Here is a 13,045-nt window from a genome sequence, read left to right on the forward strand (position 1 = left end):
TCATGTTTGCTCCTGAATTAGATGCTCCTGCATGTTGATAAAATCAAGCCTCAAAGAGGGGGGCCAGGTTTTACATTTATTTTCCCAATTCTTTGCTAACAGTGAATGTGACAGCATCCTCCAGAGAGCTAATCCAGCTGTGCTAATCACTTTGCTTCTATATGAAGGAGTGGATCTCCGCACATGAGAACAGGAAGTTGAATGGAGGGCAGAACTTCCTGAGGTCCGTACCAGCCTTGACCTGAGTACTAGTGTCCAGTTGTTTCGGGGGAATCTTAATGGCTGGTTCAAATCCTGTTAAAGGCTGGAGATAAAGCCAAGTTAATTACTACATCGCTGAAGACAGTTTTTTTTCCCTGGAATCTGAATAAGTTTTTCATTAATGGTGTCACAGAGATCAGCAGTTATCAGCACCTCCGGAGGGATCGCATGGGGGGAAAACAATCACTGATTCTTTCACACAATTTCACCATCTAATTTCCGACCATGCATTTTGGAACAAAATTAATTTCCTTGCCTATCTAATAAATCAGAAACAAGTGATTGCTGTTGGTGCCAATCCAGGCAGGCACAATGAGATCTCTGCGCTCGGTTCCGAGAGAATGAATAGCGTGTCCCTGCTGAAGCCGAGACACGTCATGCAGACGGGGCTGTAAGACTGCGTGGGATCTCCCCTCTCCAGCCGTTTCCTCAGCATCACACTCAGTCTGAATCTCATTCACACAAAGGCTTCACTCCTCTTTTTATTAGACACAAAGTCAAGGCGATAGCACGATTCTCTGATTGATTCTGGGAGTTATCCTCCATCATCCCGCCACTTCCTCGTTAGCCTATGTCTTCTATGATCATCCTTATCAATCACATTGGGATAAAATTTCAAAATGACCCACAATTGCACAGAATTAGGGTTATAATACTCAGTGGTCTGTATGATGTGCCGCATGCTACATTATACATGCAGCATCTTGTAAGATTCAATGCATGTTTTCCGCATGGCTTCCCTCTGAAACAACTGGGGGGTTTTGAAGATCGGCTATATGCTAAAACGCCTCGGGCTATCTTTACAAGGTTATAGAGCATTAAGAGTCGGAATGCACACCCGGGGAGACGATGGAGTGAACCACACACACACACACACACACACACACACACTACCTTGAACACCACAGTGTGGACCTGAGCTCTATGGGGGGCGGTGCCTGAGAAGAGCCTTCAGAGACGTGGGGGGGAGGGTGGAGCGGGTAGGAAGGGTTAAACGATGGTGTTGTAAAACATTTATCTGCTTCAGATAGAGCGTTAGATAGGTTGAACCTCATCCCCTGCCATTACAGAATTACCCTAACTGCTGCCATAGTGTGGCTGAGCATAGACTCTGTGCCCAATCCCTCTCCGCCATCCTATTGATTTTCACACCCTGAGACAGTGTGCTCCCAAAGGGCAGTAAATTATAGGGCGTTTTACAGGGAATTACACCTGCCCCGGAAACTTTACAGGGATACGGGTGTCACGGACCACTATGGCAACTCTCCCACTGCCTACTGCGAGAAAACTGGACATTGGGAGCTCTATTCAGTCCTTTCAAGCACATACATTAAAGCCTGCACTCACATAACCACATAAAGAGAGGTTTCCCCCAGCACAAAAGTATAGACCTATAAACTCCACGACAAATAACCAGAAAACACCACCAGTTTGATTTTATGCTCCCCTTTAACTCCCCACATTTCCTGTCTACATCTTTGCTGTCAAAACCGCCTAAATGAAGATCGAAATGCAGATTTAAAAAGAGTGACATACCTACGCCACAATTAAAGTCTTATAAAGCATTTTGCTTTTGTTTGCATGTGTTGGTGTAGGGACAGGAAATGCTGCAACTGTAAAATAAAGAGGAGAAAACAGGGGACGTTCCTGATTGGATATAAAATGAAGACATTGAGTAACATTGTATAAAGTGCTTCTCATCTAAAACACTTTTTCTAAACTGCTATCAAAACTTTTAACCTTCATTATAACTAAACAAATAGACAAAGCACATGGTCAGGAACCATGGTGCCAGAAAAGGTCAAAGTGTCATCTTTTTACATTTATGCTTATGAATGTAAGACAGTTCATAGCTTAAAAACATTATTTATAACGGTCAGCATCATAAGTTAGTTAAAGCCTTGCGGATAGAGGTTAATGTAGTGGAAAGGAATACTGGGCCAAGGTTTCAACATTAACTACATATTCTTCTATAAATGCCTGAAACAAGATGGCAGCCTGACAAAAACGCAGACTTTTATTTATGTGCTGTACTGTTGATAATTCAAAAAGCACCAACAGACTGTTATCCATCTTCTTGTTCAGAAGACAACAGTGCAATAGATGGACACGGTACAATGCCAAGGGGGGCTTTTCTATAGCGGAGGAGGAAGGAATCAAGGAAGGAATTGTAGACTAATAAAACTTCCTTAACTCTGCAACACCTGGATATATATGGTTTCTTTTCATTTCTGCTCCGGCTCCACTCACTCCCAGTAAAACTAGCTCTCAACACCAGCACTCGCTGACCTCAGGATAGCCCTGCAAACATGAAAGAGCCTTTATCTGTTCCAGGTGTGGGCTGACTCATGCTGCGAGCGTGTGTGTGTGTGTGAGAGAGAGGGAGAGAGAAAGTGAGTGAGAGAGACACAGATGTTTATGTACATGAGCAGATTCAAGATCCACAAGCAATTTAGCAAACTAAAACAATACGGACGCGCTGTACATCAAGTTCCTCGCATGTGAGAGTGATCGGAGAGCCGTGTTCACAGGCTTTGCTCAGACCTAGTATCATATCCAGATAAAGACTATGTATGCGTGCATCTAATGCAGTTGAAGCTGGTGTAGTTCATAGGTGGGATTAGGATGTTTCTCTGTTAACCACTTGTGATCTGAATCCATTTCCTGTACGCCTCCAATTTGAGGGGAGAAAGAAAAAAAAAGTCTAAAATTTGAGGTATTATCGAACCTATTAACGCAGGTCAACTGGAAATATGTTGTGCTATACACATACAACAGTGTTGCCGTCGTGTTCCATAAAGGCAGTCAACAACGCATAGTACATAGTGTATTAAAGCAGCTGTTTTAGTGCACCTGATACTATGGCTTGAGCAAATTGATGAACTTATCCATGGGACATTGAAACACATAACCCCAAACATACACAACAGATAACAGTGCACACAGTTAAACACAAACACGCACACTGGTGCTGAGCAGTACACTGCACAGAAGTGACCCCAGCCCCCTCCCCCCGCCCCCCTCCCTCTCACTCTGTCTGGTTTCAGGTTAAACTTGACCCCTCACACTTGACCTTTGGGGCTTGGCTCGACGCTGGTGGAGCACAGAGAGGCGAGGGCACAGCTGTGAGGGAGGGTCCGCAGCAGGACAGACTCCCCTCTGACAAAGGGAGAAATTCAATTGGAGCATATTAGTGTCCGAGTAGTTGAATATCACTCATTCTAGCTAACTGGAAACATCTTTTCTTCTGCGCTCAAGGCAGCTTCCATTAACCTCTAAAACAGTGGGAGGGCCGGAGAGAAGAGCTCTCAGCCTCAACTCTGCCAGCACTTCTCTGCAGCACTCTATTTTTAACCTCTGATACATATTGCTGTGGTCATTATTTTCAATGTTTCTGTCCTGCACTGTCAAACGCCTTGCAGGTTTGATGTATGAACGGTGGTCCATCACTTACATTGTTCCCCAGGACAAGCAATGAGTGTGTGGTTCCCCGCAGTGGGCCAGACAAAGACAGATAGATGGGCCCGGCTCAGGCCATACGTACCAGGGGACGCTTCTCAGGACAGCTTACAAATAGGACTGAGAGGGAAGGGATGAAGCTGAATAAAAGCTGATACTCCACAGAGCTGCTCAACCCATAACTGTCACCTCTGCAGATTGAACAGCCACCCTAAATGAAGATAAACTATCGATCCAGGGAGTAATATCATGTGTTTGGTAAGTCTGCAATGAGAAGAAGGGACGCCGGAGAAAATATTCTCTCACTATTTGAATATTGATCTCAACAGTGAAGCGTAGACTTTCCAAACATGAAACAGGAAAGCGTTTAGACGCAGGATCCAACTTCTCTCAGGGAGCTGCTTTGTAACAAATTAAAAACAAGAGGAAAATCATACTGAAATTGGGTCCCATCTCGCTGCAGCAACCCCTCCACCCCAGAGCCGTTTCCCCCCCGCCATCCCCAATGTCTCTTTTCTCCACAATCAGTGTCAGAAGAAGCGGCGAGGAACGGTTTGTGAGAAACACTTATCTAGCACAGCGGCAGAGCCCTGTTCCTACACCCTTTATCTCACCAGGAGATGGAATTCAATATACAAAAACCCCATCATGCAGCAGCATCACGCCTGTGCTGGGGATAAGGGCAGGGTTGCCAGGTAATTGGTTGGTGGTGGACGAACACAAGGTTTGAGACTACCCGTGGAGGAGTGGAGATTACAGGAAGGGGTGGAGGGACTGGGTAACTGGGAGTCAGTATGGAGGGGGGGGGGTTAGTAGTGGTTCTTGACAATCTTTTTCCACATCCCCCTTCTCCTCCATCCACCCATCCCTGCCCCGCCTGCTCATGTAATCTACAGCCCCACAAATGCACATGTGTGCGTGTGTTGGTGTTTTTTTTTTTGGTTCCAGCACAAACAAAGCATGTCAAGTTTATTTGTATAGCCCCCATGTCACAATGCAAGCGCCAACCCCCCCCTTTCATAAAGAAAAAAAATGGCACTACTTTGTTTCTATTATACAAGTTTGTATTTTGCATCTACTGTGCACATTAATTAAGAAAATCCCTCACATCCATGACATTTAAATTAAAATTAAAGCAGATAATGTCATAACAATGAGTGAATATCATTATGGAGCAAAAATAATTTCTCTCCTGTGAGATATTGTAAAAGGGGATTGGAGGGTGATGATCGTGCACACGCAGTATGAACAGTGGAAGAGGGGGAGCACACAGGAAATCCACCGGCACACCATTTCCCGTTTTCGCGACTCGTGGAGATAACGGGGACAGGAGAGGGGGAGATAAAGGAACATGTGAGAGAAAGAGAAAGAAAAAGTCATTTCTCTGATTTATTTATGATGCAATGAAGGTATGCTGAACGCATCAGAACATGCAGCAGTGGTCATACTGTCAGGGAAGATGAAGTGTCTTCATAGTCGACTGAGCGGACGAGCGAGGGAAAGAAAGAGGGAGAGAGAGAAAATTAGAGGGAGAGAGAGGAGGGTGGCTATACTGCAGAAGGGTGTTAACCATCTCATCTCTACCGCACCACCGCACTCGCCACAAAATGGCTACTTCGTTCCTTCTGACGGCCGGCAACCAGGAGGGGGGCCATCTGAACCGCCGCTATCTCATCTCCCACCTCCGTAGCCGATTCTTCAACCTCAACTATTTCTCATATTTATGGACTGTTTCACACAACAGTCTGCTGAGTGGCTCTTTACCTGCACATTTTTACACCACACTGTAATCTGGTAAATTGTTCCTATGTTTTTTAAAGCTCAGTTTAATGCTGTGATGCATTCAACTTTGGATTTGTCTTTGTGACTGCAAAAAAAATCCATGTTCAAATATTGTACAAGCAGTATGAAGAACAATGGAGTAAAGTGAACAAAGAGAAAAGCAAGAGATCCACTGTGTGATTTTATGCTGCTGAACATATAAACTTAGAGAAAGAGAACTTTAAAGGGAAACAGATCTGTATATATGTAGCTTTACATAATATATTGAAATGCTTTAGATCTGCATAAAAAAACATTAAGCAGATGTGAGGGGAAAAGTCAGTGCAGGTATTGAGCGCAGCGCTGCCTTGAACACAGGACATGAGCCCATGTCCAGGACAACATCCCCCTCTGCAGGCGGAGAGAAAACAATCACTCTCCACAAAATCCTCTTTCATAAACTAAGATGGAGCCTTGGAGGCCATTTCCTTCATTACTTTCTATTTCTTGTTCTTCTGTTTTCATTTGAAGATAGTTTAAATTAAAAAGAAGAAAGATGTTGTTTGGAGCTGAAAAGGAAAGCAAATAACTGAGATAGTGAAAGGGTGATGACTGTACAGGACAGGAAGTGTAAACATGCAGCGAGTCCACAGTCAACTGTGTGTGTCATAAGAGGTGGGTCTTCTTCTTAAACGTTGTTAAAGGGGAAATAAAAGCAACGTTTTGCTCTTATCTTAGCCCACACTTATTTTTTTCTTATAATCTTGTGAGCAGAGCTATTTCCAGGTGAGGAGGATAATGTAACAAGTTCTTTCTCTATATTGCCACACCAGAGTTATTAGCAGTTTTACTCCCATCATGCATTTTAGAAACACAAGGGATTGTATCTCAATCAAGGGGTAACACATGGAGAATCGTGAATACAGCGTACTCTGAGTATTCAACCATGTTAACATGGATGTAAAAAAAAAATGTCTGCAGCTTTGATTCAAACAAGAGAAACGCAGCAGTTCTTCTTCTTCTTCTTCTTCTTAAATCTTTATGCTGCAAAAAGAAAGACAGTTACAGATGTAAAGGAGAGAGGGGTGAAGATGATGATGGCCCAGTAAGTCTTGGCCTGTTTTTAAAGTATCAGGTCACAAGAGACCCTCTGCTGCTCTACACCACTAAACTGAAACCATTTTGAAACAGGACATCGGTCTATTTTAAAACAAGAACAAAAGAGACTTAGATGAAAATGTAATTCTTATTGTTTGCCTGAATTCAGAAAGTACAGTTTGTAATTTATCCAATTTTCAAAAGTTGTCTCAGAGTAAAAGTTGAAAAAGTCGATGTGATGTTATGATTTTAAAGGTTCACAAAGTAAGCCGATCAATATTTCTACATTATCATTCTGCTCAGAAAATTAAAAAAATATAAGCCCGATATAGAAAAAAAATCTCCTGTACTTATGAGGAACTATTTTCTGCCACAATTTATCCAGCGATTGACCTGGCACTTTTCCCTCTGTGTTATGGAAGATTTGGCCACTGAGCCTTTGAATCAACTGATGCTTTAGCACAAGCCTTCAACTCCAAAGTTATTTCTTCGGGATTTCCTTTAAGTTCTTTAAAGAAGAGCCGGCATTTGGAATACATATTATACATAAAAACTCAGTCAAATAAACTAACAAAAGTTAGGGGATCAGCAGCATCAAAGCATTCCTGGGCTGGCTCCAACCACACGATGAGCCGCGTGTCTTTGTGAGCAGAAGCTCCGAGATGTTCAGCACATCTCAGAGCCTGGCTTTAGATTTCTTCGGCAGATTATCTTTTGGTCTTTGAAGCCCAGAACCCACCTGCTCCAATCCCGACAGCGCTGCTCCGGTTTGCAGGCTGCGGTTCCATTGGTCAACATAAACAGCACCTATGAGCCTCACCCTCAGGGGGATTCCTATTTATTACTGACCAAAGTCAGCGCCGAAGCTCCTCGCAGATCTTCAAAGGAGCCCCGGCAAATATGCCCCCTATGAAATATGAATCATTTGGGAGAGTTGCTTGAAATCTAAAAAAATTCTATGTGTATGGATAAGTCAACATGTATCCTTGATCTACCTCTATGGATTAAAATTTCAAAAGAGGCCCCGCTCAGCCAATACAAATACAGTCAGACAGATGATACTGCAAAATAAAACTGTGTTGATACACTGAATTTGACTTAAAAACACAGCCAGATACTTACTAATACAGATTAAATTAATTCATCTCATGAACTGAGTAAAATGATTATCCGATTATTAAATTTAGATCACATCAAAGCCACCATCAGCTGGACAACAAATTCAAAATACTTGCTTTAGAAAGAACAAAACCTGGGCCTGGACTATTTTTTGCTTCATACATACTCATGCAAAGGAAACACATCCAGCAGTATTGGGTCGGTCTTGATTATCTATATGTATCCGAATAGAAGGGAAGAGAAAGATACCAAACTAGAGTACAGAAATCTAATTTCAGAGACAGAAGTAAACAATTTTACAACAAAATAAACCTCGTCTTCCCAACAGCTGAGCCAGTCAGTAAAGGCACATGGAATCATAACCTGGGAGAGCAGGAGTTAGCAGGCAGGCCTGAATGAAAGGGGGGTCATCTTGCATGCTACCTTCAAGGTAGAATGAATAATAAATGGGCCAGCAATGGACACAGAGAGGTGCTATCAATATTTTAATAGTTTCACCTCTAATTTCAGACTCACTCCTCCAGATTGCCACCAATGTCGCAATACATATTCCTAACCTTTTCTATTTAGCGATAAGCAGATTGGACTCGCTCGTAAATAGAATCGGCATGTTCAAAAAGAAGTGCAGCACAGATTTCTACTGCTGTGTCACATCACAGTTTAACTGATTTCCCCTCTCTTCCACCTCTTTTTATGGTTAAGTGCGGTAATGCAGCACAGGTATTCTCAGGGCAAAAGGTCAATCGAAGAAGAGCGCTCGCACTATTGATATTTAATCATTTGAAATTTTTAAAGCATGATTCCGAGAAAAGTGGAAAGATGACATTAAAAGTGTCTGAATCCCCTGATGAAAATGAATGTGAACAATTAGGCTGAACTCACTGTCCTCAAACTTAAATCCTTTTTAACATTTGTGTTTATGCACTCTGCTTCAAACTCTGGAGGCAAATGAGATATAGACTCCTTCGCCAGGCTTTGTGCGTAAATCCTTTTGTCGTCCCCTCTCTCATAAAGTGTCACTGTCCTGATTACCCTGCAGTGCGGCACAGAAGCAAATGGGTGAGCAGCAATGGGAGGGAGGGAGCGGGGTGGGGGGTGGTGTGTGTGCGAATGAGATGCTCACTGACCCTGCCACCATCACAAACCAGCAGTCTGATCTAATATCCTGACTGGCTGAATGAGTGGTTGGTTTGGTACATAGCAGGACAACTCTCCCAGGCTGCAGCCCTTGTTTCAGCATCAAAGATGCTCTTTACAACCCGAACCCAACTATTTTAGAGTACAGTAGAAGCAGTTCAGACTACCAACTTAACAACTTAGGTTCGATCTTTTCATGTGGATAAATTTCCCCTACATTTGTTTAACTGATATAATTCTGCCGTCTGCATTGGATGGCAACATTTTAAAGGTTAACAAATCAATATTCCAGTTTCCTGTCGTTTATTAACACAGGAGTTTTGGTTGGATAATGAAGACCGGGCTGGCATCCAGAGGCAGTTCTGTGGGCCATTAAGCATAGCAGGGACCAAAAAGTAGAGAAGGGACTCTAATTGAGAGGATGATTATTTGTATGTGGCGCAGTCTCCTCAAAGTTCGTCTGCACAGCGAGGCCTGTCAGTCAGATTTGTGTCCACGCACCATTATCTAAACTATTCTCAAGTTAAGTGCTCAGATCCAATCAACCAACAACTAAGATGAACTTAATTTTTTAATTCAGGACACTCGTGAAAGTTAGTTTCATGCCCGGCCCCTCTTCTCAACTCCAAGTCCCACAAACTTCTCCGCCACAGCCAACAGACAGGCCCTACAAGTCCTCACCGCCGCTCAGCAGTCAGCACATCGGACAGCAGCACCAGGGACCGGATGCATCCCGTGTCTGTTCACATTAAATGAGAGGCTGACGATGTTAATTAGGCAGAGTAAATTTACATCAGCAAATTATGTAAGCAGCTCGGAGAGTAACAAAGCGTGATACCAGTTAAGTCACAGCTTGGCAAACGCTGCCCTGCCACTTCATGCTGATGTGGCCATGGTCGATCAAGCAGAGAAGCCTCAAATGCCAATTAGACATGAGTGGGTAATTGTGTCGGGCGGGGGGGCTGGTGGCACAAGGGACTTTGTTACAATGTCCTCAGGCACTCTGTGTTTCCAGCCTTCCACGACATAGCAAGTGACACATCTGAGTTCACTGATAGTGCTTCTCTCTCACTCACACACACATGTATAGAGACACACACACACACGCACACGAGGATGGACTGTCTGGAGAAGAGAGCCAGACAGACAGGAAATAAGCCTACATTTTTAAACTGTTTTTCCAAAAGAATTTTGTGATATTTATTTCTAAAAATGAAGACACTGCATTGGCAATAACACTAAATAAAGAAAACAGAATATTGTTGAATAGCTGATTTATCACACAATATTAAGAAACATGAAGAAGCAATGCTACAAACTGAATTCCATGCCTGAAAGGTGGCCTGGAAATGAGTTTTCACAAAACGTGTGCATGACATCGAGAAACAAATATTCCATTACTAGGCCTGCTTTTAAAGGCTGTAACTGAATTTTAAAACAATACAATTTCCTAAAAATTCTTCTACAGCACAAGCCACATCCCTATCCATACGCTGTCTATGCTCTAAGAGCTTTTTGTTTAACCAGGATAAGGCTAACATCTGGGTCAGTATCAACAGGATAAGGCTAACAAATGGGTCAGTATCAACAGGATAAGGCTAACAAATGGGTCAGTAATGGCTTATGAGCCTGGTGTTAGTCACTGCATGTGTTGGCCTGCACACAATACTCCTGCCTTCTGGGTTTCTTCATAACAAAAGTAACCAATTCTATTCATTTCTACATTTCAAACTAATATATACGCTAGAAAAATACATACTATGGGCATATTTTGGACTTGTGAATGTTGATTTTCTTAATAGTTCTTGTAAAATCTTCTTCGTGGCATCGTAGCTGATTCTCATAAAAAACTGACAACTACTTAGCATGATTCAAATTAGTTCTAATGTGTGTGTATTTGAATCCATTTACAACTCAGTCTAAAATGTATTTCCAAACTAACCATAATGTTATAGTTATAATGCTGTAGCTGGCCATGTTATTGGAATGGCTGAGTGTTAAAACTTAAAAGCCAGAGTCTCTCCTCTCCTCTCTGAAGCACTACTGGTTTCCATCAAGCCTCTGCTCTGATGTCCTCCCTCTCTCCCTCTCTCTCTCTCTTGCCCTCACAGCAGGTCTTGGTAGCCCACGATGCCCACCCACACCTCGGCTTTCTCTTGACTCTAATTGGCTCAGACCGGTCTTATGCGTCTGTAATCCCTGCATGTTAATACTCCCATGGTAACATTCTCTCACCTAATGGCCGCACAGTGAGAGGCCTTTTCAACCACATTACCTCTTATTGAGTTACGGAGCCCCATCGTTCCAAATAAGACAAATTTAATTGACCGAGTCTATAAAAATCTGTGCGCCGCTGTGAAAGACCTGTTTCTTGGATTTCTTTATTTATTTATTCTCTCTGTTTTCCCGCCTTGCAGAGCGGGCGCCCTGCGTGAGGCTCAAGGAAATTAGGTTTATTCCACTCCATAAGAAAAAAAGGAAGGCTGCAGAGGAGAAATTCAAAGGTTTCAAAATTAGATCAATGGTCTCAACAATCAATCAAAGGCAGGGTTCCTCAGGTGTCGGCCCTGGTTGTAAGTTCAAAATGAACCTTTAAAACAGCAGGTACTGAGTCCACTCTTTAGTGAACTATGCAGGGGGGGAAAAGCTGTGGAAAAAGCCGGAACAAAATACACAGAAAGTGCAGGAAAACAGGCATGGCAGAGATCTTATAGCACATTAATCCTGTTTTGTAAGGCTTGGTGACGCACTTTATCCATATTTAGTTAGATACATGTCATGACTCAAAAGAGAAAAAAAAGGCAAATATCAATTTCACTTATAAGTCAGCGTGCAAAAGATGCATTCGAAATTTCTGCCAGACAGAGCTGTTGCAAAGGTCTGACTAAAACTGTCGGCCAAGGGTGTTTTAAGGTAAAAGTGTACTTTGCAAACTTTTTAAATGCAGTATATATAAAGAGTATGTTTGTGCCCTGACTTTCACCCACAATGCACATAATCCTGTTATGACTACAGAAGATATCGAGCTCAGCGTGATACTTAAGTGATTAACCAAATAAATATTATATCCAGTGTAAAAGCTGGGGATTGTATAGAGCTGAACATTAAAACACTGGCCTGAAACTCGCCTGTTGAGAAAAAAAAAGTGATAATAAGGAGAAAAATGGCTGGCATATAGCGAGGTAATCCTACCAACAGAGTGCTTCCCCGCGAAGGATTTAACTATTCCCAGCTACTAGATAAACCAGATATTATACTGCAGAGCAGAATATGTGTTGGTGTATGTGTGTATGCAGCTTTCAGTACAGGTGTCTGTGTGTGTGCTTAGGGGGGGCATAACCTCTGTCTCCCCTGCAGAAACGCTGTGATGATGGTGGAGAGGTCTATAATTTGCCCAGGAGGATTTTGCCGCCTTACCATATTTTTAAAGCAGCTGAATTAACTTTCTGTCCATTAAATCCTGTATCAGGAAATATAATTCCCTTTCTATTCCCTTTTCTCCACCTTTTAGAGAAATTTCTATCAATCTCATTTTACGCATGATTACAGTTTTAATGAATGATGGTCAGTGTTATTGCCGGGGTTAATCTGCGCTTTCTCTTCTTAAATGCTGGTAACTGGGCTAAACACGGCTGATAAAGCACAAGGCTGAGAAAAGAGCTCAAAAAAGCAATTTGCTTTCTCTTAGAAGCATTCTTACATTATTAACATATTTGGTAATACCATATATGAATCACAAAAATGTAACAGTTAATTGCCTATTACATTCTCTGGTTTATCAAAACTTAAGATCAATTCGCCCTGATGGGTTTCATTAAATGTTAAATCAGTCCATGATTGAAGTCACATGCTCAAAACGGCCAGTTAACAAACAACCAGAGTTTGAACCGCAGAACTAAAACGCCCCAGTTTGCGCTTGATCTGGCTTGATGCACTAAAGTCCTCCTCTTTTATTTTTGCACAATATCAAAGGGAGCGAGAATCCCTCAAAAGAATCCACAGTGTGCACAGCCTTATCGTGTTTTATCAGGTCTGTGTCTCTCTGTCTCTGGGGTCCCCATTATTGCCGGAACTTTCCATATCTTAATATGGCCTGTTACTTTCTCTAACATCAGCTGGGAGCTTTTTAATAGCTGGTAAGTTAATCAGCACAGGCAGTTACGTATCTCATCAGGTAAGCTAAAGTGGCTTCAAGTGCAACATTTGAAAT

This window comes from Semicossyphus pulcher, unplaced genomic scaffold (assembly GCF_022749685.1).
Source record: "Semicossyphus pulcher isolate SPU_LCO1_2020_fin unplaced genomic scaffold, fSemPul1.0.p SCAF_1, whole genome shotgun sequence".
Lineage (NCBI taxonomy): Eukaryota > Metazoa > Chordata > Actinopteri > Labriformes > Labridae > Semicossyphus > Semicossyphus pulcher.